General features: G+C 50.0%; 1 long non-coding RNA gene across 2 annotated transcripts in view; it reads left to right on the forward strand.

Moving 5' to 3' along the window:
• The window catches only part of LOC138300575 (uncharacterized), a 51,101-nt gene that overhangs the window by 7,815 nt on the left and 17,739 nt on the right, over window positions 1–25,547 (forward strand). Inside the window, exon 2 of one of the 2 annotated variants that reach the window (XR_011204960.1) lies at window positions 9,487–9,563. The exons of the other annotated variant lie outside the window; for it this stretch is intronic. This is a non-coding gene — a long non-coding RNA (uncharacterized lncRNA). The remainder of the gene's footprint in view (window positions 1–9,486; window positions 9,564–25,547) is intronic. 2 annotated transcript variants of the gene reach the window in all.

The following is a 25,547-nucleotide window of genomic DNA, read 5'->3' on the forward strand; positions in this document are numbered from 1 at the left end:
AATAGGTTATTTGCATATTTGCCAGAACTGTGTACCTTACTGTTTTCATTCCAAGTTCTATATTTGCTTATGCCAAGTACCTTACAATTTATGTACTTACTTGAATTCAGAATCTTGTGGTTCTAAAGTAAATTAAGAGAAGAATATTTTTCTATATAAAAAACCTATTGGTCTGGGGTTAAGTCATTGAGTGTGTGTTCATATTTACTGCCCGTGTGTGTACAACAAATGTTCCATTTAATACTTGTCTTTTAATTAAACATCACACGCAAGATAGAACATAGTGTGGCAAAATAATAGTCTTTCTTAGAACTGTGGTCTACAACTGTTTGTGTGGGCTCTTTGTCTCTTACCCACTATTATTCCTCAGTCTAGTGTGGTGACATACAGCCTGCTAGTCAATATGAGTCTTTAAAGTCACAGCATAATCTGGCTGAGGTCTATGCGTTTTTGTGCCCTCTGTTATAAAGTTTCAGTTTTAGACACCCACAGGCTCTGCACCAGAAAGTTCAAGCTTGTACACACCATGGAAGATCCACAGGCAGCTATCAAAATGTTCTGCGCTTGTGTGACTAACGCCTCAACATTTGGTGCTGGCAAGGAAGATCAGGCTATGTGGGATCGGCTCTGGATAGGGATCTTCGCAGACTTGACGGTAAAGTGCCTTTGGCTTGGTATTTTTTATTTTTTCAGTGCCAAGGTTTGTGCTGACTAACAGAAATGGGAGGGAGTCATTGGGAGGAATGGAGATGGCAAAAGCAACAGCAGTGGTCATCTACGTTAAGAAACCTGCGAAGCTCATGACCTGTTGCTATGTTCATTCAGTGTCTAATGGAGAGCTAATCTTCCTTGCTCCAGCGGGTGTTTCCATCTCTCTTCTGCACAAGCGCAGAGTAGGTTGTCCTACCTCCAGAGATAGGTTGTGGTTCTTTTTCTTTTTCATTTCTTTGTGCAGAAAAAAAACTAAAAGGTCCTTTTGGGTGGTCAGTCAACAGCTACCTCCACAAAGACAATTTCTAAATGCACACCCTGGCTGAGGTGTTGTCAGTGCTCAAACAGGATACTTTATAGTAGTGCTGGACCTTCACAATGCTTATTCACACACCCGCATCCTGAATTTTTCACACATGTTAACTGTGTTTCAAAGTGAGCAAGTAGCTTTTTAAGTTTACTGTGATCCTCTTTCGTGTCTTCACAAAACTGATGATGGTGGTGTCAGCTCATTGGCGTGGGACTATCGTCATCTTTGAGCACAAACAAAGGTTATCTTTCAGTGTTTCCAGCCTGTTTGCGGGTGCCTGACCGATCTTCCATGTTAGTCACCAGCTGTCGATAGTATTTCAAGCAGCTTGTTTCACTAGCAGCCTAAAAATGTTTTTTTAGAGCACACTGAAATCTTACATTTGTTTTTTGAGATTTTCTCGTGAACGCCATTTGAGTATAATCACTATGGCCCTCATTACAACATTGGCGGTAACACCAAAGGTCAGTGATAAACTTGCGATAACACACCGCCACGCTCAAAATACTCTCTTACAAAACACAACCACATTGGACAATTCCAAATACACGCACCTTATACACATACCCACACCACTCCCACGTCACCCACAAACCCTTACTACCTGATATATTGACGGAGGCCAGAGACACAGCACAGCAAAGATGACACCATACAGAGGCACAAAACACCATCACACACACACATCCATGCACAAAACACCACACACCCCTAAACATCACCTCAGACATCACCCACACCACCCCATGTTCACCGCAAAGACACCCCAGGTTTTCTGAGGAGGAGCTCAGGCTCATGGTGGATGAAATCATCCGGGTAGAGCCACAGCTATTCGGATCACAAGTGCAGGACACCACCATAGCTAGGAAGATGGAGCTATGGCGCAGAATCGTGGACAGGGTCAGCGCAGTGGGACAGCACCCAAGAACACGGGATAACATCAGTAAGAGGTGGAACGGCCCATGGGGGAAGGTGTGTTCCGTGGTCTCAAGACACCACATCGCGGTTCAGAGGACTGGCGGCGGACCCCCACCTCCTCCCCCACAACTAACATGGGAGGAGCAGGTCTTGGCTATACTGCATCCTGAGGGCCTCACAGGAGTAGCTGGAGGAATTGGTAAGTCAAAGCTTTCACTACTTCATCCCCCACCCTACTTGCATGCAATCACATACCCTCACCCCCCATCACTCCCAACTCCTCACAGATGTCCCACCATCTCAAACCACACATCCCAACACCAGGCCCTTCATGCAACAACAAAGCATGGATACACATCATAAATGCATGTCCACTGCACATACCCACACAGACCCCTAAACATCAAGCGCACAAGCTCCTACACAGGAATGCAACCACTGGGGTACAGGGTCACCCACCCATTGCACACCATGGAACACACAGATAAACTATGCCTTTAAACCCCCTGCAGGACCCCTAACCAACGTCACCGGACAGGATGTTCCAGACATGTCCACTCCACCCACAGAAGAGGCCCACATTGATGATAGCAGCTCTGTCCAACTGGATCTAGATGACCAGCCCGGCCCATCTGGGACCTCAGGACAGTCGGTTCCCCTCACACTGGCAGAAGCCACAACAGAGCCTCCCCCCTCTGGAAACACCAGCACCCACCGGGCCCATACCTCTGTCCCCATGACACGTCAAGCAGCAGTGTGTCCACCACTTCAGGGAACTCAGGCTAACCCACCACCACAAGAACAGCAGGGACTTGGGGGCATTGGCAGTGGGCACACGGTTCATGGGACAGAGGCCCAGGAACACAGGGGAACTGGGAGGGCTGCTGGGCAACAGGGGAGGACAGGCCTAGGGAACCCACTCTCCATGAGGCCCTCCAACGTCATGGGAACCTACCACTATTCCCAGGAGACGATGGCAACAGTACTGTCCAAGTTTCAGGAGATCCAGCGGCTGCAGGAGGAACAGTATTTGGGGTTCAGGGAGGAACTCGGATCCATCAATACCACCCTGGGCACCATTGTAGGGGGTGCTGAAGGAACTTGTGAACACCAGGAGGGACACTGTGGCACAACAAGGGGCCCCTGACACTAGCCTGGACGATGAACTGCCCACCGCCGGCACTAGTAGACAGGAGGCACCGCCACAGGACCTCGACACCAGCACCCTACCCCCTGCAGATGGAGAACCACCCCGCAAGCGGTCCCTGAGATCTAGGACAAAGACAGAGCACGATGCCAAGACCCCCGTCAAGAAATAAGACCACCCTGATTGTCATCTTTCTGTCCCACTTTGTCACCCTGTTCAACCACTAACTGCCCCAGCTCCACTTCCTGTGTCCCTTTGGACAATGCACCTGTGAAACAAATAGACTGGACTCTGCCATGGACATTCCTCCATCATCACCCCTGACCATTTTACAATCCCCTCCACTATTTAGCACTTAAATAAACACACTTAAATCACAAAACAATCTGGAGTCAGTCTGTGCTTTCACAAATGTGTATTTGCAATAACTGAGGAAAATAGCAATATCCATTGTATTGTCAGCATACCTATGTCACACCGCTCTAGTCCATGAGGAAACATAGCAGAGGTCACACAGTGGGACCCACATCTGTGAAATCGAAAGTGACAAATCAGGGTCCATACACTGGGTGAAAGTGACAGACAGATGAGAGGTAGAACAAGTGTATCAGATGTAGCAGGCAGTGATGTCGTCTTACCTGTGTCTCACTGGAAGTATTGATGAATCACCTTGTTTCTGTTGTCGATTTCCTGTTCTGCTTCCTCGTCTTCACTATCCACAGGCTCCACAGCTGCCACAAGACCTCCTTCAGGACCATCCTGCAGAAAAGGCAGCTGTCGTCGCAAAGCCAAGTTGTGCAGCATACAGCAGGCCACGATGATCTGGCACACCTTCTTTGGTGCGTAGAATAGGGAAACACCCGTCATGTAGGCACCTAAACCTGGCCTTCAGGAGGCCGAAGGTCTTTCTCTATAACCCTCCTAGTTCGCCCATGTGCCTCATTGTAGCGTTCCTCTGCCCTTGTCCTAAGATTCCTCACTGGGGTCAGTAGCCATGACAGGTTGGGGTAGCCAGAGTCATCTGCAAATGTTGTTACAACTGTTAGACACACACACTAACCCTTAGGGGCAACCCCATTCCCAGACACCTAGTCACACTATATAGGGTCCATGTCCTCACCTAATAGCCACACACAGTGCCTCTGGAGTTGCCCCATCACATAAGGGATGCTGCTATTCCTCAGAATGTAAGCGTCATGCACTGATCCAGGAAACTTGGCATTCACATGGGAGATGTACTGGTCGGCCAAACACACCATCTGCACATTCATTGAATGGTAGCTCTTCCGGTTTCCGTACACCTGTTCACTCCTGCGGGGGGGGGGCCAAGGCCACATGTGTCCCATCAATGGCACCTATGATGTTGGGGATATGTCCCAGGGCATAGAAGTCACCTTTCACTGTAGGCAAATCCTCCATCTGAGGGAGCACCATGTAGCTGTGCATGTGTTTCAGCAGGGCAGACAACACTCTGGACAACACGTTGGAGAACATAGGCTGGGACATCCCAGAGGCTATGGCCACTGTCGTCTGAAAAGACACACTTGCCAGGAAATGGAGTACTAACAGCACCTGCACTATAGGGGGGGATACCTGTGGGATGGCGGATAGCTGACATCAGGTCTGGCTCCAACTGGGCACACAGTTCATGGATTGTGGCACGGTCCAGTCTGTAGGTGACAATTACATGTCGCTCTTCCATTGTCAACAGGTCCACCAGCGGTCTGTACACCGGAGGATGCCGCCATCTCCTCACCTGCCCCAGCGGACGTACTCTGTGGAGGAGAACAGCGAGCAGAGGGTCAGCCAACACTGATGTACGAAAACACAACTTTATTGCACATATTTTTCAGTCCGATATGTGCCTGTCTTAGTGTGTATGCAAGGCCTAGGTATGTGTGACGCATTTAAACATAATGCCATGTGTCCCCCTGAAATGGCGGCTGCCTGTCCTGTAAGGTGGGACAATGGGATATGAGGTAACTGCGCTGGCGTTGTACACCGTCGCAGTAGGCGGTCGAAGACCGCGGCGCAATCCTGCATTGGTTAACATTGGGCCCTATGGGTCCCAGGAGCCAATGACGATGTACGCTGGCGGTGGCGGTACGCACCGCAGCGGACATGACCGCCATTTTCTATCTGTTCACTCACTTGATACCTGATGTTCAACAGGAGATAACCTACACTGCAAGTGCTGCTGTGACCTCAGTCTGGAAGAGACAATAGCTCATGTGTCTGGGGAAAGGGCTCCTGCCTTCACCACGGAGGAGTTTGAGAAACTAGTGGATGGGGTCCTCCCCCCGTACACGCTGCTCTACGTTCCTCCAGACAAACAGGTAAGTACACTGTGAGCATGCTGTATGGGCAATGCCTGTGTGGATGGAAGATGGAAGGGGAGAATTAGGTGTGAATGAAACGACGGTGAGTGTATGTGTGTCATGGCAAGGGTAGGAATGCGGGCCAATGACTGTGACGGTGCGGACGGGACGGTGCGGACGGTTATATCTTCTCCTTTTCCCCTGTCCTATTCCTGTAGGTCAGCGCCCACCAGAAGAAGGATATTTGGCGTGTCATCGCCAAGGAAGTCAGGACCCTGGATGTCCACCACAGACGTAGCACCCACTGCCGGAAAAGATGGGAGGACATTCGCCGCTTGAGCAAGAAGACAGCGGAGGCCCAGCAGGGGATGGCCTCCCAACAGGGGGGGTTGCTGGGGGGGGGGGGGCCGGGGGGTGGGGGGGGTGCCCGTCGCACCATGACACCCCTGATGTTCCAGATCCTGGTGGTGGCTTCCCCGGAGTTGGATGGGCGCTTGAGAGCATCACATCAGCCACAAGGGTGTGAGTACGCTCTCATTCAGCTGATTCAGCGCACATTGGAGGTGTCTGGTTGGGGGAGGTGGGCTGTGGGTACCCCTTGGCCAGGACGAGTTTTGTAGGCATGTTCCCTCCGTAAGGCAGGCTATGTGGCACCCCACCAGTGTTAAAAGCCATCTACACCTAGTCAGGCTCCTGTGACTCATGTGTGCAGCAGTCGGGCATAGGCCTTGTACCCCATGTCCCTGTGATTAATTAGGGAACTCTAAGTGCATGGCGTAGTGCAGAGGGCTGCTGTGTCTGTAGTGTCCGCCAACTGTAGCGGTATTGCATGCACTGAACATGTCTTTCTTCTGTCTTCCCCACCTTTTTGTGGTATACCTGTTCTTGTGTGCATTAGCATCATCAGGCAGAGGAGCAGTGGCACCGGAGCAGGAGGGAGCTGCATCCCACATGGCCCTGGAGGGCGAAACAGCGGACGGCGGGCGAGGGGAGTTCCACAGTGGGGACAGGAGCTGAGACCAGCGACACGGACTCCTCAGCACTGATGGCAGCCATTGTCCCGGTGTCCAGCCTCCCCCCTCCAACTTCCTCCACCCAGACCTAATTCCCTGTACCTCAGCCTATCCCAAGCACACCATCAGACCAGCATGCACACACCTCAACACACAAGGGTAGCTCTGGCAAACATAAGCACCACACATCCCACAGGCACTCACACAAGCATCATACCCATGCAGACATACCAACATCCACTGTGTCCCCCTCCTCCTCGTCTCCCTCATCCCTCCCTGTCACGTCTCCACTCACACCTGCATGCACTACATCTTCAGCCACTACGTCCATCACCACACACCGCTCATGTGCACTCACCACACCACTACCAGTCACACATCCCCAGTTTCCTCTCCCAGTGTGTCTGTGATCCCTCCTCCCAAAGTACACAAACGCAGGCACCCACCCACCCAACACCCATCCACCTCAACAGCCTCCAGCCCATGCACCTTCACCCAAATTCAGCAGATGTACACCTCCTACAACCACTACCTCTTCCTCCACTCCCAAACCCCCTCCATCTACCCTTCCCAGTGTGTCTAAAACTTTTCCTGTCAAACCTTGACCTCTTCCCCCTCACCTCCCCCACCCCTTCCGTCCCCTATGGCACGGCTTTCCAGGTCACAACCCAGCACCTCAGCCACCACATCAACGGGAAAAGTGGTGCCAGCAGTAACCGGCTTCTGGAGTGCACCAAGCAGCAGGGCAGCCAGTGTGCCAAGGAGCCAGACCACAGACAGTCCCCCACCTCAGAAACATAAGAAGTTGGCCACAGCCCGGAGGGAGAAGGGCAAAACACCTGCCACCAAGGGCTCTCCCAGGACTACAGTTGGGAGTGTGAAGACAGCTGCGCCACCATCCAAGGTGGGGAAGGGGCACAGAAAGAAAGGGAAGTCGCCGCCTACCTGCACGGCGGACAAGACCGCTTCCCAGGACACCGCCACCACCAGCACTGCTTCCCAGGACACCGCCAGCACCGCTTCCCAGAACACCGGCGCTACCATCACCGCGTCCCAGGACACCGCCGCCACCAGCACGCTCACTGAGCCACCCACCAGCACTGCAGGCCAATGAGCGCCACAAGCACCGCCGCTACTGAGGCTGCCACAATCACTGACAGTGGACACGCCACATATGCCAGTGGCACCACCGCAGATATGGCTGCCATCCTCCGTGGTCAGTCGTACGGAGCTGGTGGTCATTTTCAGGGGCCTGGACAGCTTCCATGGCCCACCGTGAGTGGAGATTCACATCCACTACCTCTGTCCTTGGCAGGATGAAGCACTCTGGGCACCAAGCCCCCTCCAGAACCAGTGGAGATTCACATCCACTACCTCAGTCCTTGGCAGGATGAAGCACGCTGGGCACAAAGCACCCTCCAGAACCAGTGGAGAAAAGCATCCACTACCTCAGTCCTTGGCAGGATGAAGCACTCTGGGCACAAACCCCCCTCCAGAACCAGGGGAGACTGTTATTCACTTGTGAGATTGTGGCTTTGCACTCCCCAGGATGCAGCAGTGGGCATGGAGCCCCCTCATAGATCTGGCGTTGTACACTCATCCGGCTGAGGTGCCCCCCCTTCCCTTCCCCCTGAGGTGCCTGTTGTATTTCGATCTGATGACCCTGCAGTGTTCGCTCCGTTTTGATTGGATATCTTGTGTGGGCCTCGCCCATGCATTTTGGGCCCAGTGGTCCACGGACTATCTATGTGCAGCACATGGACTTTAATTCTTGGTGTATATATTTGTTAATGGTGTGTATATATATTTATGAGTACTGGATTTTTATTGATCAGAATCGTTACAATCATTTCCATTGTCCTTGCATTCTTCCAGGGGCCTTGGGGGGTGTAACTGTAATGTATCAACATGTATTTGTGTGTGTATGTGTGCTGTAGTGGGTGGGGGTGTTGCGTGTGTGTGTCACTCTTTTCCCTCTCCCCTCCCCTGTGTCGTAGGTGCAATACTCACTGTGGTCTTCGCTGCTGGCGTTCGTGCTCCTGGTAGAGGAGCAGGAAGACAATGGCTGGTAGAATATGGAGTTCCGGCTCCATGGCATCCTGGTTCCTCGTATGGTGTGTAGAGGTGAGCATTTTTCCTTCCAAGTTCTTTTTCCGCCGTGTTTTTGTTCGCATTGAATCCGCCCCTGAAAAAGTGGCGGATTGGCCTCTCATGATTCTGTGGGCGATACATTGTCTTCCACCTGTCTGTTGGTGGTGACCACCATGCTGTTTGTTTGTACCACTGTGGCAGTCAGAGTGTTAAAGTGGCTGTCTATGTTGGCGGTTTCCGCCACGGTTGTGATTACATTTTTTTTACCGCCGGCCTGTTGGCTGTTTTACTGCCGCTTTAACACCGACCGCCAGGGTGGTAATGAGGACCTATAGGTTTGTTGACGATACAATATTCTTTTTTTCCCGTAATTACTTCTTACATAAGGGTTAACGAGCATCTAACCCTCTCTGTAGCCACACATTTAACTACCATCTATTGAGGCAAGCTGGTTCTCTTTTTCCAAAAGTGTTCACTCTTTCACGTTGGTCTAAATATTGTCCTGACGACTTATTCTCTACCTCCTCATTCTTACATATATTTGATCCACAGCAGTCATTCATTGTACTAAACAATGCTAAATGGATGATCAGCTTTTTATTTGCTTAATTGCTGTGAAAATTAGGCAAGCTGATGAGAGAAGAGGACCATCTCCAACTATCTTTTTCTTCCTATTAAAAGGTGCAATGCCTTGGCGAAGAAGCAGACTTCTGATGGCTTATGTGCTCCTCCCACCAGAGCGGAGGCAGCTACTGTGGAGAGATATTCTTATGGTATCCATTTTCAAAAAACGAATGTGTGGGTGCAAATTGTCAATCAGAGGAACACATTATTTACCTTTAACGTATATTCATCCATGTGATTTTATTTTTTTACTATTACGATGTTTAGATTTTCTTCAGTTTATATTTATTTTGTTATTGTAAAGAACAATGGATGCTACAAAGTACAACCAGATTCTGAATTTTATATACGCAGTAATGTGTACCCTGATGATTTCAGTAAAATAATGAAGCATGGATTACGGAGACTTTCCAAAAAAATCACCATTGATGGTAAGTTATTTTTCAAATTACTTTGGAATTAGAAAATTGTTATACATTCATACAATTTACTGTACTTGTTTGAATGAAGCTTCATGAATTGGTGATCCTTTCAATTATATTTATCTACCTACTTATGTGTTAACAAATATTGTTTATTCTTCACTAATTGGAGGTCACTCTGGAACTAACAAAACTAAAAAGAGTATTGGCAGCCATTTCTAGTAGCCAAACATGACTGATTGAACAGTGGGTGAGTTATGTGTTGCTAATCTTTCAAAATAAATTCTAGGTAAAACATTTATTTTCTTTTATGTTTTTATTGAGACATACTTGTAAAGCTATTGTTAGGCAAGTTTTTCATTCCTAATAAAGGTATTTTTGCACACATCAGTCATTTGAGCAATCAGACGCTTTTAAAGGGCGGCTTATCACCCATGGAGGCTCAAATAGCTGTTGCGGACGTGCTGCACACTCTGCGATCCATGTCTTTAGATCCTTTGTGAGCTGGTTCAGTGAGTCTGCATGTCTGAGTTTGAGTGGAAGCGTGTTTGACTGGGCTACAAGGTAAGAAAAGCATCTGCCTTCAGATGTGCTCTTCCTGATTCTGTGGATGGCAGCAAGGGTGGGTTTGGAGGATAAGATCTGCCTGGTGTTCTTTCCCTAACCGGTACCCACAATTGGCACAGCCCTGGCACACAGTTATGTCCATTGTAAATGGTACACCTGGTACCAAGGGCCTGTTGCCAAGGAAGGTCTCTAAGGGCTGCAGCATGCCGTATGACACCCTGGATACCCCTCACTCAACACAGACACACTGCTTGCCAGCTTGTGTGTGCTGGTTGGGAGAAAATGACTAAGTCGACATGGCACTCCCCTCAGGGTGCCATGCCAACCTCACACTGCCTATGGCATAGATAAGTCACCCCTCTAGCAGGCCTTACAGCCCTAAGGCAGGGTGTACTATGCCACAGGTGAGGGAATAGCTGCATGAGCACTATGCCCCTACGGTGTCTTAGCAAAACCTTGGACATTGTAATTGCAGGTTAGCCATAAGAGTATAAGGTCTGGGGGTTTAACAAGCACGAACTCCACAGTTCCATAATGTCTAAACTGAAATATGAGAAGTTTGGTATCCAACTTCTCAGCACAATAAATGCACACTGATGCCAGTGTGGTATTTGTTTTAAAATACACCCAGAGGTCATCTTAGAGAGGGACCCGGAATACCAGTCCGACTACTAGTGCTAGGCTGACCAGTTTCTGCCAGTCTGACACAACCAGATGAGTTTCTGGCAACATGGGGAGAGTACCTTTGTCAATCTGTGGCCAGGAACAAAGACTGTACTGGGTGGATATGCTTCTCACCTCCCCCTGCAGGAACTGTAACACCTCGCGGGGAGCCTCAAAGGCTCATGCCTTTTGTTACAACACCCCAGGGCATCCCAGCTAGTGGAGATGGAGTCTTCCCCCCCCCCACTTTAGGCAGCAAGGCTGGAGGAGATGATGAGGGAAACAAGGAGGAGCCACCCACCAGTCAGGACAGCCCCTAAGGTGCCCTGAGGTGACTCTTAACTTTTATAATTCCTCCATCTTGAGATTGGAAGATGCCCCCATCCCCTCAGGGTGGAGGCACCAAGAGGGTGTAGCCACCCGCAAGGGCAGTAGCCATTTGCTACTGCCCCAAGACCTAAACACACCCCTAAATTGAGTATTTAGGGGCGACCCTGAACCCAGGAAATCAGATTCCTGCAACCTGCACAAATAAGTTCTGCTGACCTGAAAGCCCCGCAGAGATGACGGAAACACCAACTGACTTGGCTCCAGCCCTACCGGCCTGTCCCCAGACTCAAACTGCACAGCAACGCATCTGTCGGGGAACAGCGACCTCTGAGGACACTGCAACATTTTTGCAAGTTTTGAAAGAACTCTCCCTTCCCGCCGGAAGCGTGAGACTTCTCACTCTGCATCCAATGCCCCCACCTCGAGCTCCAGAAAACAAATACCGCAGAGGGGCCTCCCAGGCGACTGCGATAACGTGAGTAACCTGAGTTGAATCTTGTGGTTTTAAAATAAATGTAAATATATTTCTGATGGATACAACTACCTGTGGATTCCTCACCTTGTAAAGCCTGCTTGAGTGTTGACTTACGTATACCATCGGCAGTGGTTTGTGGTGTGGCACACTGAGAGGTGCAATGTCAAATTTGCCTTTTTCTCAGCACCAGCGCACACAATCTGCAATGGCAATGTGCATGTGCTAGGTGAGTGGTCCCCAGGGTGGCATAAGTCATGCTGCAGCACTTGGGGACTTTCCAGTTAACAGGGCCCTTGGTACCGTGGGTACTTTTTACAAGGGACTTAACTGTGTACCAAGGGTGTGCTGTTGTGTGGACACAATGCTACAGTTTTGGGAAAGCACACTAGTGCTGGGGCCTGGTTAGCAGGATCCCATCACGTTCTGTCAAGTTATCACCAATATCCGACAAAAAGTGGGGGGCAACCATGCCAAGAAGGGCACTTTCCTACACAGATTCTCTGACTTTCTTCCATGACACAAAAGGAGTGTGCAACAAGACTGCAAAACCATAGACCTAAGAAGCACGACTGACGTGGTGCCAAGCCTGCTGCGCCTGGCCCTTGAGGAGCATCTGACCTGTCCTTCCACTGCAGGTTCCAAAAATCAGGGAGCGCTGTCCGTGCTTCACAAATCACCAAGAAGAACTCTTTTGGATTACATGAGCTGCTGCCCTGCATCTGCAGGCACCCAAGGAAGAACCATGAGGACCTTGACTGCCACAAACCCAACACTGGGCAACATCACTGCAGCTGAGCTGCCTAGCCCGAGTTGAAGTGGGCCAGTGGTGTCCCCATGGTCCCCAGGCGTTTCAGACACAGCCTACCCAGGCCTTGCCCTATGTGGACTTCCTGACAGCGTTTGCAGCCTGATTCTGCAGACCCCTAGCAACAGTGAGTGACAAAGACCCCATGTCTCAGGACACCTCTGCACCCGTCTGCCCTGGGCCTAGGAGAAGAGGACCAAGGCTGTCCCCACATCTCTCTGCCTCGTGAGACCTGAGGCCACTTGTTGGCTTGTTCGGACTAAACCCCAAGTCGATGCCTATAGACTGTTTCTGCGTGGCTCCTTACAACCACAAGGAACTCCAGCACCAGACCTGATGCTATAAAACACCACTGCACCTGCACCCCACAGCCTGAGGTGAAGTGGATCGGTGGTGTCCCTACGTGCCTAAGGGTCTCAAGGTTCGAAACCCACGTGGGTTCCTCTGATGTGGACTCCCAATCCATCCCTCAAGCAACTTTGTGACCAAACCGGTCCCCATAGACTAACATGGGGCACTTGACGCTGAGCTGTACCCATGCACCCTGCTGCCTGAGGTGAATGGTCCGTGTGGCCGAAGTCCAGGAGATTGATCACGTCAGTCGCTTTACTATACCTGTATGCAGTGCTAGTTCTTCCTTCATAGGATAACTTTACCACATCTGAAAAATGCACTGTATCAAGTTTTGCAAGCTGTAAAAATTAATAAATCAAAATATCAGACTTTATATAAAAGTACATGTTATTACTATAAATTGGTGTGATTTCTTTCAGTGTGTGTCTCACTTACCGTAGGAGTCGCTTGACCACACTACCGAAAAAAGGAGCATTTTGGATGTAATTTGTTCCTCTGATTGCTTTGACTTTTTGCGCAGTGTACCTCGTTTTGGTTCACTATATATGCTGCTTCCTACAATACTCACATACTCATGCACCCAGTAATACACCCACAGAGGCACTTGTGAACTCACACAGACCTGCTCAGATAATCCCCAAGCACTCACACTCACTGAGGTACTCATGCGCACACTCACAGAGCCACTCAGACTAGCGACTCGTGCACCAACTGAGTCTCTCAGACCCAAACAGAGACCGGTAACTCCGCTCTGCACAAGTTGCCCTTGCTGCCACCCCTAGAATTGGTAACAATGCAGCCAGAGGGAGATCCTTTTCCTACATCGCAGCACAGACCTGGAACATGCTACCTCGCCAACTCAGTCAGTCCCCCTCACTCTTTATATACTATATCAAAATGACATGCACAGACTCCAGGTGTTCCACAGAGGCTAAAGTAGATACTACAAATGCATTTGTTCTACACACAGACACAATAGAAGAAGCACACACTTAATGACTAAACTACAGACCAGTAGGTTTTTATATAGAAAAATAAATTTTGTTTATTTCTAGAATCACAAGATTCTCTTTGCATGTAATTACATCAATAGATATTATTTCACATATATATCAATAATAATACTTTGAATGGAATTCATATAGCATACAGTTTTTGAATAAATGCCAATAAAGCTATTTTAAATGTTGACACTGCAATTTTCAGGACACATCCTTGGGGAAGAAACTAAAGCACAGTTTTAGAGGTAAGTACTTGACTTAACAGTTTCAGTCTCTGGGGCTTAGGAAGTCCACAGCTGGGGGTTCAAGTGAACCCCAAGCTCCCAGCAACACTGGGCCGTTCGGGTGCAGAGGTCAAATTTGAGCCATTTTAAAGTGGGCTCCTACGGAGACAGGGTGCACTCTGAATCAGATCTCCCAGCAGAAAAGTACCTGTTCTTTGGTGGGCAGACCTGGGGGTAGGAGGGGGAGGGTTAGAGGGGCACTGTTGGGGCCACAAGGAGGCATCAAACGCACACCCTCAGTGGCACTATGGCAGCTGGGTGCAGGATGCAAACAAGGCATTGGTTTTCCAATAGATCTCTGTGAGGAGACCCCGTGGTCACTCAGATGCTGCATGTGAGGACCAGGGGGTCCCCTGGAGCAAACCCTAAGCTAGACAGGGAGGAATGTACCTGTGCTGGAGGTCGGGTTCTCTGGGGGCTGCGGGTGCAGTGGTCTTTTAGGCATCTGTAGGAGGCTGGCCTTCTATGCAGTGTGCAAAACTAGGCACACTATGCAGTGGGTCCAGGCGACCACACTTTGGTTTCCATGAGCAAAAATTAGACCACTTAATGCTACAATTTTTAAGGTAGGTGGTCGAGCAGTTAGGCTAATCTAGGAGATGTACTAAGCATTTGTTGTGCTCACAAAACCAATCATGCAGCACATGCACTCAATAAATAACTCGAGACCAGAGTTTATAAAAATACTTCAGTTTTATTTAATTTTTAAGACCAAGATCTTTCAAATACTTTTTTATATATTAGTTTTAAAAGTTGTAATAAAGTTAGTCTTTCTGCCCATAATTACGCATCATTGGAATCAATGTACAGTTACCATTCAAAATCGTACAATTGAGTTACCAGTCTCTTTTGTGTGTTTTTTTTTTTGCAGGGTGGTCGCAGCAGTCAGTAGGCACCTTGCACCAGCCGGAGAGCCTCTTGCGGCTCCCGTTTCCGGCGGGAGCAGTGTAGGAAACGCTTTTGGCACAGGGCCACCTGTAGGGGCCACTTGGAAAAGATGGTTTCTGGGGGTCCCCTTGGGCTGTCGAGGTCGCAAGGGTTTGGGGATCAGTGGAGCACAGCTGGTTCCTTGTTGCGGGCGCAGAGCGGCCGGATGCGGGGTGAGATCCAGAGCTGTGCGCAACTGAGTCCTTTTGGAGGTGAGTCTCTCTGGCTGCTTACAGGACACTGTGAGCATTCTGGTGGTAGGTCCCATGGTGTTATTAAAGTCCCTCTACAGGAGCTTCCTCCTGATCCTTTCAGCTCCTGGGGAGCTGGTTTGAGGTTGTCCCAGGGAATTGGCGTAACTCGGCCACTGGAGGGCACAGTGCCACCAATCTTGGCACACTTGTAGGTCACATCCGGGACGGTAGTTAGTGTGTCGTGGGGTCCGGCTGCAAATTCCGGTTGTGGACATATCGGCCAGCCAGTGAAGCGACCTTCACTGGCTTATTGGATCTTGCTTGGTTTTTGAGTGGTGCCTCCACTCAAAAGGGATATCTGGGGTGATTCTTTAAACCTGGATATTACCTGGGTTTCTTGGGCTCGGTCCAGTGTCCAGCTCCTCCACAGCAGCAATTTGCAGTTCCTGGGTGCAGCAGGCAGGGTTTGGCGCCTTTTCTTGTGCAACAGGTCTGTAGTTCTTTTGCTTTGGATCTTCTTTGGTGCAGGTCTTCTTTGTATTTTGAAATCTGATTTCTTGTTCTAGGGATGTCTAATAAATACAGAATTTAGTGGGCGTTCTAGGGGAAACCTGGTAATGTCCAATGGGACACCCACCTATGGGTGGCTCCACCCACTTTAGTGTCCACTTCCTTTGGGAAGGGTGACTTCCCTAAACTTGATTGGCTAGTTTCCTTCATTTCAAGATGGAGGAAACTGAATTTGAGGGTCCACTTCGCAGACAACACCTTAGAGGTGGTGCATGCTAGGCCGCCACTCCTAATCTTTGTGTGGTTTCCCACCTTTGCTCACTCAAAAAGTGGGTGTTTTGCAAAGTGGCAACCCCTCAGATGCTAGCAGCAGGCCTGGAGGCTCGAGTTTCAGGGGCTGTAGCCCTTTGAAGCTCACTACCGGGGTTTTGCACGTTCCTGGGGGAGTGGGTGGTTAGCTCCTCCACCAAGGGAGGGCATTGATTTACGAACCAGGGAGACTGGGCTCTCCACCAAGGTTTGAATATAGACTGTGTGGGTGTGGCAGGCTGGATGAAACCAGTCAGAAAATATGCCAGGATAGTTGTCTTTTGCAGGGGACACCTCTAAGGTGATCCCTGGGTACCTTTTATTATAAATCCAGTACTGGTACCAGTTTGAATTTATCATTCGGAGTGGTTTGATACCAAACAACCCAGGGTTCAGAGTAGCCATTATTTTGCTGGGAATCTCGTGTTGGCCAGTGTCCAGCACATACATTAAAATGGCAGCTCTATTCACTCACTATATCCCAGGTTTGCCAGGGACACAGTGGGAACATACTGCTCATTCAGCTGTGCCCTCACATATAGTATGGAGTATCCTGCCTTAGGTCTGTAAGGCCTGCTATAGGGGTGTCTTACCCATAGTTAATGCAGTGTACGGTGGACCGGGCACACAGGTAGTGTGCCAAGTAGAGTTTGTATTTTAGGTTTGCAGCAGGAGACTGTCTGCTATGGCAGTGCTGTGCACATCTTGATGCATGCCCCTTGAGGTTGTCACAATCAGTGCCACTGCCACCAGGGACTTATCCAAAGTACTGCATGCCCTGGGTACCTAAGTACCTTTTTACTAGGGACTTGTAGTGATAGCTAAACATGTATCCAATCACTTTTAAAATGTTTTATGTAAAGAACACTGGTACCGGGAACCTAGTTAGCAGGATCCCAGTGCACTCCAGTCCAAGTTGCATTCGGAAACCAGGCAAAAATGTGGAGGTGTACTGCAATAAGGTGCCAGTCTCTCACAGGGCGGGTATATTCATCCAGTGCTTTCGCGTTCAGGGGTCGGGGTCCTCTGTCTTCCCTCTGCAGGCATCTTTGTGGGGGGGTTGAAAGGTCAACCCAGGGTGGGCACTTGATCACAATCGCCTGATGATTCTTTAGCTGGTTGGGCCACGTGGTCACCGGCCGTAGGGTGTCTGGTGCAGGGTGGTCAGGACTCGCGTGTCTGGAGGTGTGCCAGAGTCCCTGGATGTTTCCTTCTTGGACAGGGCCACTGTCCACTGCAGTTCTTGGTCCTTTTGGGTGCAGGACAGACTTCTATAACTTGGTCGAGGTGGCTGGCCCCGCTGGATGCCTCACTGTTTTTGTGCAGGTTTTTTGAGGCAGTCAGTTGTCGTTGTCTTCTCTGCTGGGGGTTCAGCTCAGCAGTCCTTCTTCTTTCTTGTCAGGTCAGCCTGAATCTCATGAGCTGGGTTCAGGTAAGCCCTTAAATCCTGGATTTAGGGGGGTTACAGGGGTCAGAGGGCAGTAGCCAATGGCTACTGTCCCAGAGGGTGGCTACACCCCGTTCTTGTGTCCACTCCCTTTGGGGAGGGGGACGCAAACCTAACCCTATTGGTTTCTGTTCTCCAAACTAAGCTGGATGATTCTGCGGGGGGGGGGGCAACCTCCGCTCTGGACACCCTAGGGATGGCCATAGCTTTAGATGGCAGGGGGAGGGGTGAGTTTTGGGGGGGTCACTCCTCCCTGCTTTCCATAATTTTCCTGATCACCTTGCTGCCAAAAGTGGGGCTTTGTCCGTGTGCGGACAACTCCACTAGCTGGAGTGCCCCATGGCACTGTAACAAGAGGCTTCAGCCTTTGAGGCTCACCATCAGCTCCTGCAGGTGTGATATTGGAAATGGCCCTTTTTGCAGGGTTATCCCCAAACGTTTTGCTGCCTTCCTACAATATTTTTCTGGTCCGTTTTTGATGGTTTATTGTCTGTGCACTTCACCACTTCTAATCAGTGCGCAAGTGCTCCCTATAGAGCTTGTACCGTTTGGTTTATCCATGAGTGTCATATTTGATTTACTGGTAAGTCCCTAGTAAAGTGCACTAGAGTTGCCCAGGGACTGTAAATCAAATGATACTAGTGGGCCTGCAGCACATTAGTAGCCCTGTAACCATGGCTCGGACCTGCCACTACAGTGTTAGTGTGTGCAGTTTTAAACTGCCAATTCGACTTGGCAAGCTTACCCACTTGCCAGGCCTAAACCTTCCCTTTTTACTACTTGTCAGGCACCCCGAAGGTAGGCCCTTGGTAGCCTCATGGGCAGGTTGCAGTTTAAGGGAGTACATATATGTAGGACCTTGACTCTGTGTATATACTATTTCAAATTGAGAAGTAGTGTGCACAGAGTGCAAGGGTTCCCCTTAGAGGTAAGATAGTGGCAAAAAGAGATAATTCTAATGCTCTATTTTGTAGTAGTGTGGTTGAGCAGTAGGCTTATCAGAGGGTAGTGTTAAGCATTTGTTGTACACACACAGGCAATAAATGAGGAACACACACTCAGACTTACTCCAGGCCAATAGGTTTTTATATTGAAAAATAGCTTTTCTTAGTTTATTTTAAGAACCACAGGTTCAAGATTTACATCAAACACTTTAAATGCAAGGTACTTCACATAGATACTTTAGGAACTTTGAATAAACACAATATCATGTACAGTCTTTGTAGAAATGGCAATAAGCTATTTTAAGTGGACACAGTGCAAAAATCAACAGTTCCTGGGGGAGGTAAGTAAAGGTTAGTTTTGGAGATGAGACAGACACTTACAAGTCTCAAGTTTGGGGCATAGGCAGCCCACCATTGGGGTTTCAAGGCAACCCCAAAGTTACCACACCAGCAGCTCAGGGCTGGTCACGTGCACAGGAAATAGGTATCCAAAACACATAGGCGTCTATGGGGAACAGGGGTGCTCCGGTTCCAGTCTGCCAGCAGGTAAGTACCTGCGTCCTCTGGGGGGGGCAGACCACGGGGGTTTTGTAGAGCACCGGGGGGGGGAACACGAGAAGGCACACAAGGTACACCCTCAGCGGCACAGGGGCGGCCGGGTGCAGTGAGTAAAGCAGGCATCGGGTTTTAGGTTGAAAACAATGGAGGACCTGGGGGGTGGGGGGGTCACTCTAGCGTTGCAGGCAGGCACAGCGGGGGCTTCTCGGGACAGCCACCACCTGGGTGGGCTCGGCAGAGGGTCACCTGGGAGGCGCTCCTGCATTGAGGTTCGATTCCTTCAGGTCCTGGGGGCTGCGCGTGCAGTGTTGGTTCCAGGCGTCTGGTCCCTTGTTACATGCAGTCGCGGTCAGAGGGAGCCTCTGTATTCTCTCTGCAGGGGTCACTGTGGGGGCCCAGGGGGGTCGTCTCTGGCTACTCACAGGCTTGCAGTCGCCGGGGAGTCCTCTCTGTGGTGTTGGTTCTCTGCATCTCGAGCAGGGGACGTCTGGTGCAGAGTGTAGTGTCTCACGCTTCCGGCAGGAAATGTGCAATCTTTGGAAGTTGTTTCTTTGTTGCAAATAAGTAGCTGGTTTTGAACAGGGCTCCTGTTCACAGGAGGGTCTTGGTCCTTAGGTTCAGGGCAGTCCTCTGAGGCTTCAGAGGTCGCTGGTCCCTGTCGGATGCGTCGCTGTTGCAGTTTTCTTTGAGTCAGGCGACAGGCCAGTAGGGCTGGGTCGAACGCAGTTGTCGTCTCCGTCTTGTCTGCAGGGCTTCAGGTCAGCAGTCCTTCTTGGTTTAGGTTGCCGGATTCTAGTTTCCTAGGTTCTGGGGAGCCCCTAAATACTGAATTTAGGGGTGTGTTTAGGTCTGGGAGGGCAGTAGCCAATGGCTACTGTCCTGGAGGGTGGCTACACCCTCTTTGTGCCTCCTCGCAGTGGGGAGGAGGGCACATCCCTAATCCTATTGGGGAATCCTCCAAACTCAAGATGGAGGATTTCTAAAGGCAGGGATCACCTCAGCTCAGGACACCTTAGGGGCTGTCCTGACTGGTGGGTGGCTCCTCCTTGTTTTCCTCATTATCTCCTCCAGCCTTGCCGCCAAAAGTAGGGGCAGTGGCCGGAGGGGCGGGCATCTCCACTAGTTGGGATGCCCTGTGGTGCTGTAACAAAAGGGGAGAGCCTTTGAGGCTCACCTCCAGGTGTTAACAGTTCCTGCAGGGGGAGGTGAGAAGCACTTCCACCCAGTACAGGCTTTGTTCCTGGCCAGCAACATGTCTGGTCTGTGGCAGGCTGGCAAAAACTAGTCCGCCTACACTAGAATTCTGGTTGGCATTCAGGGGGCATCTCTAAGATGCCCTCTGGGTGTATGTTACAATAAATTGCACACTGGCATCAGTGTGCATTTATTGTGCTGATAAGTTTGATACCAAACTTCCCAGATTTCAGTGTAACCATTATGGAACTGTGGAGTTCATGTTTGACCAACTCCCAGACCATATACTCTTATGGCTACCCTGCACTTACAATGTCTAAGGTTTTGCTTGGCCACTGTATGGGCATAGTACTTATGCCCTCACCTGTGGTAGAGTGCACCCTGCCTTAGGGCTGTAAGGCCTGCTAGCGGGGTGACTTACCTATGCCACAGGCAGTGGGAGGTAGGCATGGCACTCTGAGGGGAGTGCCATGTCGACTTAGTCATTTTCTCCCCACCAGCACACAAGCTGTGAAGCAATGGGCATTAGGGGCAATAGGATTAGGGATGTGCCCTCCTCCCCACAGGGAGGAGGCACAAAGAGGGTGTAGCCACCCTCCAGGACAGTAGCCATCGGCTACTGCCCTCCCAGACCTAAACACACCCCTAAATTCAGTATTTAGGGGCACTCCAGATCCCAGGAATCAGATTCCTGCAACCTGAAGAAACGAGGAGGACTGCTGACCTACAGGCCTGCAGAGAAGACTGGCGACCAAAACTGCTTTATCCCCAGCCCTACCGGCCTGTCTCCAACTTCGAAAACCTACAACCAGCGGCGCATCCATCAGGGACCAGCTTCCTCTGAAGCCTCAAAGGACTGCCCTGGACTAAAGCACCAAGAAACTCCCTTGAACAACGGCCCTGTTCAAAACCAGCTACTTCTTTGCAACAAAGAAGCAACTTTCAAAGACTTCACGTTTCCCGCCGGAAGTGTGAGACTTCACACTCTGCACCCGACACCCCCGGCTCAAGATCCAGAGAACAAACACTACAGGGAGGACTACCCGGTGTCTGAGAGCCAGTGAGTGACAAGAGACGACCCCTCCCTGAGCCCCCACAGCGATGCCTGCAGAGAATCCAGAAGGGCCCCCTGACCGCGACCTCCAACAAGGGTCCGGCGCCTGGAACCAACACTGCACCCTCAGCCCCCAGGACCTGAAGTAACCAAACGTCAGCGCAGGAGTGACCCCCAGGTGACCCTCTGCCTTGTCCAGGTGGTGGCTGTCCCAAGAACCACCCCCTGTGCCTGCCTGCACCACTAGAGTGACCCCCAGGTCCCTCCATTGAAACCAGGCGCCTGCTTTGCACACTGCACCCGGCTGGCCCTGTGCTGCAGAGGATGTATTTTGTATGCCTACTTGTGCACCCAATCCTCCCTCCTTGCCCCCCCTCCATTTCCCCCCCCCAGTCTGCCCCTAAGGACGCAGGTACTAAATTGCTGGCAGACTGGAACCGGAGCACCCCTGTTCTCCATAGGCACCTATGTGTTTTGGGCACCACTTTGACCTCTGCACCTGACTGGCCCTGAGCTGCTGGTGTGGTAACTTTGGGGTTGCCTTGAACCCCCAACGGTGGGCTGCCTATGCCCCAGAACTGAGACTTGAAAGTGTTTTACTTACCTCCTAATCTAACCTTTACTTACCTCCCCCAGGAACTGTTGATTTTTGCACTGTCCATTTTGAAAATAGCTTATTGCCATTTTTACAAACACTGTATATGATAGTGCTTTTATTCAAAGTTCCTAAAGTATCTAAGTGAAGTACCTTACATTTAAAGTGTTAACTGTAAATCTTGAACCTGTGGTTCTTAAAATAAAATAAGAAAATATTTTTCAATATAAAAACCTATTGTACTGGAGTAAGTCTTTGTTCCTCATTTATTGCCTGTGTGTGTACAACAAATGCTTAACACTACTCTCTGATAAGCCTACTGCTCCACCACACTACCACAAATAGTGCATTAGTATTATCAGATTTTGCCACCATCTTACCTGTAAGGGGAAACCTTGGAATTTGTGTAGACTATTTCATACTTTGAAATAGTATACACAGAGCCAACTTCCTACACATGGCCCCAGAGGTTCACACTCCTACTAAAGTCTTCTGCCCACCTCAAGGACCGATAGGTTTTGTGAATCCTAAGGACTTGCGGTTCTTACTCCCTATCAGTTGGTGGATACTGCTCAGAACTCCGAGGCTACAGCTCACTGTTAGTTGCCTTTGGATTCCAGCTCATCTTCTGATCACCTGATTTCATTGGGCTGACTGGATAAGAACCAGTTTTTTCATCCATACAATGTGAGTCATAAAACTTCTTGGTACTAGAAATTGTTTATCCTCCAAATCCAGAGGGTAAAGTACATTGCGTATTTTGTTCCTCATCAGACAACCACATGAAGTCTTGTGTTTTTCCTTCACTTTCTTCTGCCTGTCATTGAAAGTCTTACTGTTACAGAAGCGGCAGCCTCCACTTCATATGTTCTGGAGAACGTAGCAAGGGTGAAAAGGACACTGTGATTTCATACCTGAAATGCCCAAAAAAGGCTCAACCATGTTGGCATTCTAAAGTCTGACCTAAGCAGGGGAAAAGGCTGTAGAGTGTTGTTTGCTGCCCCCAGTTCCCATCTCAACCAGACCTGTATTTTCCTACTTGTATCTTGTTGTATCATACAAAAGTTAAGTACTTCGAAATTGACTGAGGTTCACCTTCCATTAGAGAAACCTTTCAAAAGTCTGTGTATGGATACCTACCTTCCATAAGCCACTACTTTGCCATGCAATCATCCACAACATTTTAGTTCCACTACTTGAGGAAATCGGCGTAGTGACGTCCGTTCTTTTCTGTGCCACACGCTGATGTGGAGAAGAGAGACCCTGTTAATTTTTTAAGTGTATTGGACCCTTTTGTCTGTTTTTTGTGTTGACCCTTGGCGCATCATGATGTCCCCGAAGAACGGGTTCAAGCCTTGCGAGGCCTGTCACCATATGATGTTGGGGACAGATCGGCATCCGGTCCGTTTGTGTTTGTAGTGCAACCCGAAGTTGTGCTTTGAGTGCCAGGCCATGCACCCGAAGGCTTTGAGGGAGCGGTCCCTAAAGCTCATGAAGGCCCGACGCTCGACTCTGCATCGTTCATGGTGTCACTCATGAGTGTCTTGAGACTGTTTGAAGTCACCACCACTCATCATAATATTCATGTCATTCAGGTCAGAGAAAGAAGTCGTCAAAGAAGGCCAGGCGTTTTCCAACTTCACCGCATCGCTCAGCCGATGCGACGTGGGAGGAGTGTCCTTGCTGTGCTCCGCACCTCCCCAATTTTCCGTGAGCCAGGGCGACCCTTGCCAAACTGAAGGAGTTTTGAGGCCATGCGCCTCATATTTGATCATTCTGACCCTTCTGTGGCACCTTCGAGGCCTAGGGGTTCATATGAGGGCCCTTTTGGTTCCACGCCAGCGTCTTTGGCCTCTGCCCCCAGTGGTCCCTCCGGATCCTTGCTGACCCTGGTTGTGCCATCGCGACCTTCCCCGACACCAGCTAGGTCATCAGTGCTTCTGACATTGGTGGTGCACACGATCGACGTTGACCCAATTCTTACCCACGATGACCCGGAGAAAGAACGGTGCCTGCCGACGCTGCTTCTGACTTCGATGTGGTTCTCACCCCAGATTGGGTTTGGACCCTTATTACTATGGGTACAAATACAAGGAAGGATAGGAGGGGACGCTGGACCCTTTAGAATACCAGCTAGATAACCCTGATTTGGACTGGGGACAGGAATAGGGTGAAGCTAATGGTCTAGATACTTCTCCAGATGCTGGCATGCATTCTCCTCCTACCGTGGCTACGGCGGAGGGAACCTCTTATTCTGTTGTGGTCAGTAGGGTGGCTGAGGTCATTGACATGGAGCTGTCCACTGTAGCGGTCAGGACGAATCTCCTGACGGAGGTGCTTCAAGCTGGGGCTTCTACCGCCGAGCCTCCCCTTCAATGAAGCCCTCATTGATGTCCTTCCGGGTACTCGAGGTTCACTATAAACATGCCAAAGTCTCACCTGACTTCCTATCAGATGCTCCGTTTAATCGGGGCTGTTCTGGACACAGTGCAGTTTCGGACCTATCCTCCCAAAAAGCGAATCAAGAATATTCATGCTATGATTCTGATGTTTCAGCCTCTATCCTGGCTTTCGGTGAAAACAACTCAGAGGGTGCAGGGCCTCATGGCGTCCTGCATCCTGCTAGTGACACATGCCAGATGGCATATGCGGGCTCTTCAATGGGACTTAAGTTCCAGTGGGCACAGCATCAGTGTAATCTCTCCGACATGGTCTAGATCTCGGAGGGGACTGTGAAAGATCTGCTGTGGTGGCTTTGGAATCTGGATCTCTTGCTTCCCCAACCAGATATCTCAGTAGTGACAGATGCCTCACTACTGGGATTGGGCGGCCACATAGGAGAGGCGTAGATCATAGGCCTCTGGTCTCATGCGGATTCTGGGCCCAACATCAACCTTCTGGAGCTCCAGGGAATCACGCTTGCATTGAAATCCTTCCCTCTCTCAAAGGGTAAGTAGTGCAAGTGTTCACAGACAGCACTACTGGCATGTGGTACTGCACCAAACAGGGTGGAGTAGGGTCCTGGACCCTTTATAAAGAGGCTCTGTGATTCTGGACATGGCTGGCACATCAGGGCATATCACTGGTGGTTCAACATCTGGTGTGATCCCCAAGCGTCAGAGCAGACAAATGCAGTCATTGAGTCAGTCGATCTAGAATGGCGTCTACATCTAGAAAAGGTGCAAGGTCTCTTTCACAAATGGGGAGAGCCTTGGTTATCTGTTCGGCTCTGTAGAGAGCACTCAATGTCAGCTGTTTTGCATGTTGAAGTTTTCATGACTGCACTCGCTCTGCAACGCTTTTAGTCTTGAGTGGATCTCTGGCTTCCTTTACGCCTTCCTGCCAATACCACTTCTGGCCCAAGTAATCTTTGTGGCTCCAGACTGGGCACGGAGAGTACGGTATCCAGAGCTATTGAGCATGGCCACCGATCTTCCAGTCAGACTGCAAATTAGGGAGGCACTTCTGGTGCAGCAGCAGGGGATGGTTCTCCATCTGAAGCTGTCCAATCTTCGCCTTCCATGTGGCGATAGAGCGGCGGCAGTTGACGGCTTTTGACCTTCCACACGAAGTCTGTGAGTTTATCTTGTCAACAAGGAGTCCCTCCACCAAAATGGTATACGCTTGTCGGCATCAATTTGTGTCATGGTGTAGAAACAAGTCTCTTGATTTCCTCCACCGACCCCCTCCCCCCACCCCCGCTTCTTTCTCTGCAGATCTTTGGTTCATCATATCTTTCACCCAGTAGGGCTCTGCATTGGCACTGTTTAAAGGTTACTTGG

Source organism: Pleurodeles waltl, chromosome 6 (genome assembly GCF_031143425.1).
Source record: "Pleurodeles waltl isolate 20211129_DDA chromosome 6, aPleWal1.hap1.20221129, whole genome shotgun sequence".
NCBI classification, from domain to species: domain Eukaryota; kingdom Metazoa; phylum Chordata; class Amphibia; order Caudata; family Salamandridae; genus Pleurodeles; species Pleurodeles waltl.